Source organism: Crotalus tigris, unplaced genomic scaffold (genome assembly GCF_016545835.1).
Source record: "Crotalus tigris isolate CLP2741 ecotype Arizona unplaced genomic scaffold, ASM1654583v1 scf7180000018485.2372832, whole genome shotgun sequence".
Classification (NCBI taxonomy): Eukaryota; Metazoa; Chordata; class Lepidosauria; order Squamata; family Viperidae; genus Crotalus; species Crotalus tigris.
The window spans coordinates 662402-674494 of NW_024097033.1; positions in this window are offsets into that span (position 1 = coordinate 662402).

The following is a 12093-nucleotide window of genomic DNA, read 5'->3' on the forward strand; positions in this document are numbered from 1 at the left end:
AAAGCCAACACAGTGCTGGGCTGTATTAACAGAGGGAGAGAATCAAGATCATGTGAAGTATTAATACCACTTTACAATGCCTTGGTAAGGCCACATTTGGAAAACTGCATTCAGTTTTGGTCGCCACAATGTAAAAAAGAAGTTGAGACTCTAGAAAGAATCTCAACTTCTTTTTTACATCGTGGCGACCAAAACTGTACTCTAGAAAGAGTACAAAGAAGAGCAACAAAGATGATTCGGGGACTGGAGGCTAAAACATATAAGGAACAGTTGCTGGAATTGGGTATGTCTAGTTTAAAGAAGAGAAGAACGGAGGGGGGACATGATAGCAGTGTTCCAATATCTCAGGGGCTGCCACAAAGAAGAGGGAGTCAAGCTGTTCTCCAAAGCGCCTGAAGGCAGGACAAGAAGCAACAGATGGAAACTAATTAAGGAGAGAAGCAACCTAGAACTAAGGAGAAACTTCTTGACAGTTAGAACAATTAACCAATGGAACAACCTGCCTCCAGAAGCGGTGAATGCTCCAACACTGGAAGTTTTTAAGACGAGAGTGGACAGCCATTTGTTCGAAATGATGTAGGGTTTCCTGCCTGAGCAGGGGGTTGGACTCGATGACCTCCAAGGTCCCTTCCAACTTTATTTTATTATTATGGATCATCGCACAGTCAGCCAGATGTTCAGACTGGATTTGGCATTTTGTCTACCTTTTGAGTCCTTACCCAGGACCTGGGATAGGCAGATGTGGATGTTTGATGGTATTACAGATATCGTCGCAGGATGGAAGCAGTTCCTAATAAGGCCGCCTTTTGCAATTGACTAATAGCGAATTTGTCAATGCCAATGGTGTTCAAGTGGTGCTCCAGTTGTTTTGGGATTGCACCTATGACTATTGGTACTACCCTTGCTTGCTTTTGCCACAGTCTTTCTATTTCTATTTGTAGGTCTTTGTATTTTGTTATCTTCTCCAGTTCTTTCTCTTCTATTCTGCTATCTCCAGGCACTGCCACGTCCACTATCCAGACTTTTTTGTCTTTCTTATCGACAATTGTTAAGTCTGGGGTGTTATGTTGCAGGTGCTTGTCTGTTTGAATTCTGAAGTCCCAGAGCAGTTTAATTTTATCATTTTCTATGACTTTCTCTATTTTATGATCCCACCAGTTTTTGCTTACAGGCAAATGATATTTTTTGCAGATCTTCCAATGCACCATTGTTGCTACTTTGTCATGCCGCTGCTTGTAATCAGTCTGTGCAATCTTCTTGCAACAGCTTACCAAGTGGTCCACTGTTTCTTCAGCTTCTTTGCATAGGCGGCACTTACTGTCTGTTGCTGTCTTCTCAATTTTGACTTTGTATGCATTTGTCCTTAAGGCTTGGTCTTGTGCAGCCAGAATTAGTCCCTCAGTCTCTTTCTTCAATTTTCCTGCTCTTAGCCATTGTCAGGTTTTATTATTATCTGCTTTCCCAGCTATTTTTTTATGTATTGGCCATGTAGTGCTTTGTCTTCCCACGCCTCTATTTTGTTCTTCATTTGGTCTTTCTTGTAGGCCAGTTTGGTCTCTCCAGTGGTTAGTAAGCCTTCCTGATATACTAATTTCAGTGCATCTTCATCATTGTTCTTCAGATATTCTTCCAAAGCCATTTTTTCTTCTTCAACCATCTGATGTACTTGTAGCATTCCACGCCCACCTATTTGCCTTGGTAGATAAAGTCTATCAATGTCACTGCGTGGATGAAGGGCATGATTCATTGTCATTATTTTTCTGGTCTGCCTATCCATTGCTTTTAGTTCTGCTTGAGTCCAGTCCACTATTCCAGCTGTGTACCTAATGACTGGGATTGCCCAGGTGTTGATTGCCTTTATGGTATTTCCTCCATTGAGTTTGGACTTTAAGATCTTCTTCACTCTCTTGATGTATTCACCTCTAATCTTTTTCTTGACTTCAGTGTGCTTGATATTGTCAGCTTGAAGGATACCCAAGTATTTGTAGTACTCTTCCTCATCCAGACTCTTAATGTTATTTTCGTGGGGCATCTTGATTCCTTCAGTTTTCACTATTTTTCCTTGTTTGATAGTAAGTGTGGCACATTTGTCCAAGCCAAACTCCATTACAATATCTTGGCTATATATACGGACAGTGTTGAGCAGCGATTCTATTTCAGATGATGTTTTTCCATACAGCTTCAGATCATCCATGTAAAGGAGGTGGGATAGTCTGGCAGATGTTTTTGATGTTTGATAGCCATGTCCTGAGTTATTCAGTATTGTTGACAGAGGAAACAGTGCAATAACAAATAGTAATGGTGATAATGAATCTCCTTGAAATATTCCTCTCTTGATATTAACCTCTCCCAGCCTCTCACCATTGATCTGCAACTGTGTCTTCCATTGTGCCATCGATCTTTGCACAAATTTTCTGATGTTTCTACTGACTCCTGTTATTTCTAGGCACTTTATTATCCAATCATGTGGCAGAGAGTCAAATGCCTTTTTGTAGTCAATCCATGCCACATTCAGGTTGGTCTTCCTTCTCTTGCAGTTTTCCAAGATCATTTTGTCTATTAGGAGTTGATCTTTTGTTCCTCTGCTATTGGGGCGGTTTCCTTTCTGCTCAGGTGGAAAGAGATTGTTTTCAACTAGATGCTGTTATACTGCATCAGCTACCACACCAGTTAGTAATTTGAAAGTTGTTGGAAAACAGGTAATTGGCCTGTAGTTGCCTGGTGTTGCCCCTTTTGCTGGATTTTTTATTATTATTATTATAACAGAAGGAAAATTAGAAGAAACGGATCCAAATATGGAGGACCTAAAGGAAGGAATTAACCAGACAGATGCAGACAAATGAAAAATGATAACACTGGAAATGAAAAAGATATCTTACTTGTCAAGATCTCAGAACACATTTGAGAATAAGGAAGAAGAGCTGATCGAATGGATGATAAACCTGATAGGAGAAATGTTGAATCCTTTCAAGATTCAAGAAATGAAATGAAAAACTGAAGAAGAATGGAGTCTGTTTAATGAATATAAATGGGTTGAGCATTCTTCCAAAAATACTTCAGTCAACTTCTCTTCCTCATTCCAGACAATATATACAAAAACAGAGGAAGAATTACTTGATGACTTGGAAAGTTATTTGGCAAAGGAAGAAAGCTAGAGTAAGACTGAAGAAAATAGAGGTTTTGACCTATTAGATGGGATATTATACTATTAAACAGATGTTTGAATATGGTTAAGAAAATAGATAACTGTTAGAAATAAAAGTATTATTATAATTAGAAGGATAGGATTTGTAACTAGAATATTATACTTTGTTATGAGATGGGAAAAATGAAAATTCAAAAAGGGTTTGAGTAAGGGAAGCTTTTGGCTACCCAAATATAATTTATTGTGAGAGAATTATAAGTGATAGAGATATTTTGAACATTGATGGGAAATTAAAATTTTAAAAAAACAGGATATTGATTGAACAAATGGATTTTAAGTGCAAATGCAATTGAGCTATGTTCTGGCTAGAAAAGATATTATAAACTGACACTATCGATATTATGTATAATACCAGAAAAATGTGATGAAGATGTCTATATTTAATTGTATATATATTAACAGTAACAGGAAGTGTATTTGCCCAGGGTGTAAAAATGCATACCACCGGAAGAAGAGAGGATCAAGAAAGCGCTGGATGATATAGTATTGGAAATAGACTGAGAAAGTTAATATGTACCACTGAATTACCAATGGACCCAGACACACATTGTTTATTAAGTACTCATGATTGTAAAGTTAGAACATTAACAAAATATTTATTAAAAAAATAAAAAGATCGTAAAAGGTGATCACATGACCCAACTGTAAAAAAAATAGGAGTCAGTTGCCAAGCATCTGAATTTTGATCATGTGATCATTAGGGATGCTGCAATGGTTAAGCATGAAAAAAGTGACTTTTTTCAATGCCGTTGTAACTTCGAACAGTCACTAAATGAACTGTTGCTAAGTTAAGGACTACCTGTAATACATCCTTCTGTGAAGCTTTGCCAAGTGACCATAAGTCTCTCCATACATGTTAGGTTTCAACTTTCATTAATGCTGGGCAATTTAAAAGGTGACAGGTTGGCAAACGATGGTTTAGATTTTTTTTATAAATCAAAATAACATAGTACTGAAATTGTTTAAGAAAGCTCTTTAACTAACTGAGACTGGGGCTGTGTATTTTCGGAGGCTATGCATATTCAAAAGCAACTTCTCTTGAAGTTTTAGAACAGCCAAGCCACATACTAAGCTCAAGTTCAAACAGAGAGACTCTTTAATGCCAGGGCTTCCACCTATGGCAGAATACCTAAAGAGGTTCAGGGTAAAACAGCATATGCATTTTCATAATGGTGGTTGGGAGATATAGATATTTTATATCCCTAGAGTTGGTGTGAATTTTGCAAGAAGAGAAAATTGAATTAACTTGACAGTTTGTCTTAAGACAAAACAAATGACAAAAGTGATTAAGCAATAATGCTTAAATTTGGCAAAATAATTTTGAAAGGTCTTAACTAAGACTGCCTCCTGTTTTCTCACTGCAAAATAACAAGAGAGCCAGGCTTTATAAATTGTTACCTTTAATTTGTTTCCTTATTCAAAGAAAGAATAAGTTCAGCTCCTTGTATTTGAGTAGACAACTAAAATCTCAATAAACACTATAATGTAATAAAGGCAGAATTTCCTTTCCTGGGATCCCTCTTTTTTTTTTTTTTTTTAAGGCCCTTAAAGTCTTTCTAATTTCCTTGTGTATTTTGATTGCTTCCTCTCTGACTTCTCACCTCCTTGTTAAACTTCCCTCCCTTCCCTAGATGACATTCTTATTGAAGTGAAGTATTTATTTCTCTGAACATTGAGATTTTTTTGTGAAATACAGCACACTTTTGTGTCAGGTACTTTAAAATACTCTCCTAAAGCTTTTTGTAATATCTGCAAATGCACTACAAAGCTTAACAGGCAGAAAGGGGGGAAAACAGTAATAAGCTCTGCCATCTCATTACCTGAGTTGTAAAAGTGGGGAAGGGAAAAAGGTTTCCTTTTTCTAGGGCACGAAAATCCTTGCCAGACCCTATTTTTAACTTCCTGGTTTTTAATTGAAAGCTTATCTCTAGGGTATTTTCTTTCATGCATGTTTGCACCACTGTAAACATTTCTCTCCTTACACCAATCTACCAGGTGAGAAGTTCATCATTCTGAAAGGGGCTAATAAGTAAGGGAGGGTCTGCTAACTAAAAAGTTTCAGTTTGCTTCTTTATTCTGCTTGAGAATACTCCAAAAGTCTTAGATGAGATGAATGACTGGAACGGACATATCACAAAACAACTGCTTTCTTTTTTATTATTCCGGCTTGGGCCACTTATTATGACTTCCAATCTTTGCAGAAATTATGCCCCATTCTATTTCTATTCCTGGGGTATTTTAATATCTCTTTTCTCCATCTCTCTATGAGCACAGTCCAGAACAATTATTTGAGAGGAATGCAATGACATCTGGACGTGTTACTGAGATTTTTGCTCTCCCAAGGTCAGTTCCCATGTTGCTCCGGGATCTCAGCATTTGTATGTGATAAAATTGTGAAAATCTCTCTCTCTTTCTCTCTCTCTCCCCCACCTCCCTGCACACCTCTGAGTTGGTCTTGACTCCTGGCAACTGCCTGAATAAGCCCCTGTAATTTTCTTGGCAACTGCAAGACTTATCATTGACTTCTTCCTAGAGCTAAGAGAGTGACTGCCTTCTCAATTGCCTAGCACTGAACAAGGGGCAAGGAATAAACAGCTGTTCTAGGAAAGAAAAGAGGTAGAGGCTCTCCCATCAAGCCTGCGATTCCCCACATTGCTGAAATATCCTGTCTTTGATAGCTAGGCTAGTGGGGGTTTGTTAGCTGCTATCTTGCTGCCATATGTCCTTTACTTATCTTCCCTTTAATTGCCCCTTTGTTTCATTTCTGCAGCTTTGGTTGCAGTGCTTATCTATAATCCTTTATGAATTCAATGCCAGTTGACTGATATCTTAAGGCTGATAGTGGCCACCTTAGGAAGTTGTGACAGAATGTATTTATTCTTCCAGCTAGGATAATACAGCAGTTAGAGAAAGGCAGGACATCTATGGGGGTTACTCAAAGACAGCATTTCTTTCTAATCTAATAAGCATGTGATGCTTGAAGATGTTGTTTAGTTCTTAAGTCTCAAGTGTGCCTGTGATGCACAAGGGACCCAGGTGGTAGGGATGACCAAGCCACTGCTCCAAGTGAACAGGAAAGAAATTGGCTTTCTTGTCTTCAACTCCCCCCTCCCTCCCCCCCCCCCATGTTTTAGAAACTCTTTTTGACCCTATGCCGTTGTGTTTACTGAAAGTTAAAGGACCATTTCACCCAGCATTGGTGTCTGCTTCTTTATTCTCATTACCATTGCCTTATTGCTGGAGTCTGCGAGAGACTGCTACCAATCTGTCTCCATATCCTTCAGCATTTTCACCCTCTTCTGTTCATGGTAAATTGTTGAAGTGCTGACTCTGAAATTAAAGCAAAGAAAATGCTCTGAGAACAATGAAGGCAGGAAGTTTCCCATCCTAGATCTTTTTTTTTTTTTCCCAAAGAGGCAGACTGTAATGACAAGAAAAGGCTCAGTCTGGCTCTTTGCTGCCTGGTTTTTGCTGCTGAACATTTCAAGGACCGCCTTTTGCAGGCTTCTCATTGCAGAAGCCATGCTGTGTTTTCTTATTATGTGGGAAACTGCCCTGTCATCTGCCATTTAATACAATCTCCTTTCCTTAGTCTTCTTCAACACAGCAGATTGCTGGGGTCTTTGCCTCTCAACTTCTCAGGGGGGAAAGCTGTGTGCAACTCAGTGTGTATGCAAATAAAGAAGGTTAGTTTTTAAAAATGGCAACTTGAAATTTTGACTCTTGGGTCAAATGTTTTTTCTCCTTTACCCTTCATTCCTTTGATTCCTTCTGGAGTTTTTAATATGTAAACTCTGTGTCCTGCAATATCGAACAATCAAACTTGGTGCACCAGCAGTAATCCAAATTCTGCACAGGCTGTACAATCTGCATACATTATGCATGTATAAATTAAATCGTGTGCTATTTTGCATTATTTATTCTGCTTCCGTTAGCCATAGCAAAAGGCAACAAAGGGCATTATTGAAGCCTTATGGGGTTGTCTGGGATTTCAGGTTCTCGGGAGCGACATAAACACAAAACAAGTCTTTTCAGTGGCCGATCTGAGATGCTGGGATTTCCTGCCATCTCTTTAGTTCTTTCATTAGCAGGCAAATTATTTCTACTCAGGAAGGCCTTTGACTTTAAAAATGACTTGTTGCTGAAGCATGTATTATTCTTGTGCATGCAGTTATTTATTTCCTAATTATGTGTTTTTATTTCATGGGCTTTGATGTTTTAAATGTAATGGAAACTCTAATGCATGCTGACTGATGGTGGGGTTTTTTTTTAGTTATTGTCAATGTGGATTTGGAGTTATAATAGTGATTTTATCTGTATTTAATTTTAGCCATTATGAACACTATTTTTTATGGAAATGAGATATAAATTAAAGAAATTCATCTTTATTCAACATTATTTTAAGTGGAACTGGCTACATTTAACAAATTGCTCTAATACAGAAGAAAATGTGTTCTTATTAGCAGATAAATCTGCAGAAATCTCAATAATTACAGCAAAATATTGCTCAACCGTGATGGCTATCAAGAAACTTGGCATGTAAATAAAATTTGATAGATTAATTTTCATGTTATAAGGCAATTAACCACATATTTCACCTTTTAATATTTAGTTTTAATTTGTTTGTTTATTGTACTGTATGAAATTTTTGATCTGTAATTCTGGATCAAATGTACCTTGGAAACAAAATTCAGTATCCATTGCCAATAACCACACTAGCACAATGCATCATGAGATGCTCTAATTCTGTCTCATCATTTTGCTAGGTAACCAAGACTATTTTTATAGAGTTCTTTTTCCATCAGCTGTTGCTCTATAAGCTTTCCTTAGGAGAAATGCAAATAATTAGAGGAATGAAAGACCATGTTTTATACATTTCTTTGCTTCTTCACCTACTATAGAATTCTGTGGGATGAAAGCTACATTTTTTACATTACATTCTACACACAAAATTCATGTCGGGGAGTTTTCCAAAATAAACAAATTAAAAACTCATAAAGGTGGCAATCTGAAACAAGGATTAATGTCAGTCAGATTTATGTATAGGATAGCATTGGAAATATTGTGAAAAGGAAAAGCCATGTAATCTTTAAGAAACAATTGTAGATATGAAGACATACTGTACTGAAATATTCAACCTGTACACAGACCTCTTCTTTCCAATCAGTGGATATTTTCAGAAAGGAGACCAGCTGCTTCCCCGTAATCATAATTCCAAATCTGCAGCTTTCTTTGTTAAAACAATAAGATTCTAAAGCTTCCAGAATCTGAGAGGCGAGGCAATTAGAAAGCCCTTGTTCCCCTGATGGGGAGTGCAAAATGTTGGCCTAGCAATACCTTGATTCAAGCTCAAAACTGTCCCACCATGTCTGGCATGGATCATTTGGGCTTGAAATAACTGACATAGTCTCAACTTGAAATGTTTGCTAAGGTGACCAACTTTTTTACAATGAAAAGGAGGACACAAATAAATTGAAGAAAAAATATTGTAAATAAAAGAAAAATTTTATTCATTGCAACAATACAGAATACACTATAATATAATAAATGCATAATAAAAAACATTTGTAACAATAACATTTTATATTATAATTATGCTTACATGCCGCGCCCCCGCCCACAGCCACCCCACCAGCATTGCTGCCCTGCCGTGTAGAGCGGGCCCCGTTGTTCCCAAAGCACCAGCTGCGCCGGCTCCAGCCCGGGGGCAGCCTGCCATCAACACATCCCGCCTGTAGCCGTCCCGCCAGCACCACTACTCACCCTACACAGCCCCGTGTAGAGCAGGCCCCGTGGCTCCCACAGCACGGGGGCAGCTGGCCACCGCTGCCCCTCGCCCCCCTGCCCGCAGCAGCCCCACCGCCCCTGCCTCTGGTGCCCACAGCCATTATTGCCCTAGCAGGGCCGAAGATCAAGAGAAAGTTACTGTGGCATTGCCGCTCCAGTCTCCTCCAGGTATCTTTGGGACTAACTAGGAGATGGTGTAGTTGGGTAGCAGGGAAGGGTGCAAAGTTCCTGCCAATTCGCCTTCGCTGCAAACAACTTACATGTGCAAAGTTTGTCAGCCGGGTGTTTTGGCAAGCTCAACAGCAATTCCTATTGGCTTTCGAAAGCCAATAGGGAGAATAACACAGCTCATGCAAAAGTTGAAAAAAAAAATCAAAAAAAGGAGCCAGAACGCCGTTCTGAGCATTCTATGAGAAAAAAAGCCCTGCAGATTAGTCTTCAAATATCGAAAAGGAGGACATGTAGGAGGTCACTTTTCGAGGGAGGACAGAACTCACAAAAGGAGGACTGTCCTCCCTAAAGGAGGACGGTTGGTCACCTTAATGTTTCAAATCTGAAAAGTTTCTTGTATACTCCTAATTCCTGCTTTTTCATATTCATAGCTAACTTACAATATAAAGAATAATAGAGTTGGAAGGGACGTTGGAGGTCTTCTAGTCAACCCTCTGCTCAAGCAGGAGACCCTATACCACTTCAAACAATGGGTTGTCCAATCTCTTCTTAAAAGCCTCCAATGATGTTGCACCCATAAATTCTGAAGGCAAGCTGGTTAATTGTTCTCACTGTTAGAAAATTTCTCCTTTGTTCTAGGTTGCTTCTCTCCTTGATTAGTTTCCATTCATTGTTTTTTGTCCTGTCTTCTGGTGCTTTGGAAAATAGCACCAAACTAATTCATACTAATAGCTAAACTAATTAAATAATCATACATACTGGAAACGAAAGCTCCTGGTTTATCTTTCCACTGTGGGAAGTAATTGTAGACATATTTTTTTCAAAACTAGAAATCCAGGTTCCATACCAAAATAACGGATTAGAGGAAATATACCTCTTGCTTAAAATAGGTGATAAAAATATGCTACTAGCTTTTGTAGATGAAGTTTTGAGTGGTGTGATGGCCTAGTGGTGAAGATGCTCACTTCCCAGTGGAGGGTTTTGTGTTTCTCCAAAAATAAGATCCGGTCTTTTTTTTTTTTTTTTTTGCCTCCAAAAGAGGCACCCGGTCTTATTTGGGGGGGGGGTTGTTGTCTTTTGCATTCACCCTGCAGCAATGTCACTGACAGCCCTGCCCAGCCACTTCTTCTGTGGCTGAAGGAGCAGGGTCATTCTGCAGCTGAGAATGGAGCTCCGGCCTGCATTTCACAGTCAGAGGCCTTCCAGAAAGGCCTCTGCAGCCAAGAACGGAGCTACAGATTGAATCCATAGCTCGGACCTCAGCTGCAGACACCTTCCGGAAAGGTCTTTGACTACGAAATGCAGGCCGGAGCTCCATTCTCCGCAGCAGAATGAAGCTGCTCCTTCAGCCGCGGAAGAAGTGGGCTGGCGAGGCAAGTGTCGATCCATGGGAGGCCTGGCTGCAATGGTAAACTTCAACCCCCCATCCCGGCCTTACCTTATATAAATATATAAAACCTGAAGGGACATTTTATCATACATGATGGTTTTGTGAAAAAGTAAAAAAAAATGGATACAAACGCACGTGATGATGTAAAGAATTTTAAAAATTAATATTTAGGTGAAACCAGAATTATTTTTATTGAAACTTGTGAATAGCCAATTAGAAAAGACATATTATATATGGTAACTGCAATTAAATTATATGCCCAAAGATGCATATTTATTGCTTTATCTCTAATCAAACAAGTGGCAGTAAATATTTTTGTAAAACACTGGAAATTTATGACTTTTTGCAGAAAATGGGGAAAACTGAATTGGTGATTTCTGGATTTGCTGATTAAAAGGAGTTGAATATGGAAAGAAAGAAATAATGTAATCTTAGAGAGAAGAGATAATATGGTTTTGGGGGGGGGGTTGGTTTCTTTTGTACCTGCTTACAATCTGATTTACTCAATAACTGCAACCAAATATATGACTGCTCTCATAGAAAAGTACTAAGCGTAATTTAAAATACCATTTTTGTATTTTACCTCTGATGGATGACATACATGAACTGATGGTGTCCATGAGTAAATCTTTTTTTGATCTTTGATGTTTGATAGAGGTGCATAAACAATTCTACAAAAGGCTATTGTTTGCACAAGTTAGTTTGTGCAAAATGTTATTAAAGTCTAAATATCACAAAAGTCCATGCCACCGAAATCTCAGATCAGATCCTTTTAATTCCAAAACCTTCTATTTTTCAGCAACACCCACTCATTCTTCCAAATCAAAGAGCAATTTGCAAAGTACAATTTCAAGTCTAGTAAACCCAATCCTCCTCTTTCATTTATATCTTGTACAGTAATACCTTATATTTATCTCATGTTTATTTCCCATGCTGCACAAATTTGTATATATCCTTCTGCCACTATTTAAATGGTGCATCAATTGTCAAAACAGGTATTGTCTGAAACCAAAAGACAAGACATTTTTTTAATTGCAGAAATTCTCCCCAGCAATGATAGTTGTAAATTCTTCCATCTTAACATATCATTGTAACTTCATTCCATGTCTTAATATAGTTATTTTGAAATAATATACAATTCATATTTGTCATATCCATTTATTCAGGTACTTTATTTTTTCAATCTTAAAACCTGTTTTCGTCAGTTCTGTTTGATCTGCTATTTTTACATTTTTTGTTAATATCTTCATGTTCTATTTATTAATCTTGAAACTTGCTAATGCACCAATGCTTTTGCCCATTAATATTTCAATTTTCTTTAAAGGATTTTCCAGAACTAACACCAGTCATTGCAAAAGCCCTTAACTTAAAAGTTTCTCTTTTAAATCCTTACTCCCTCATCTTGTCTTATATCTATACTCAGTATTTCAAGAATTAAAATAAACAAGAGGAGACATTAAATTAGACATGCTATATTGAGAATATGGAATACATACAAACACAGATTGTACCCAGAGCTCAGCACAAGAAGCATTTTATG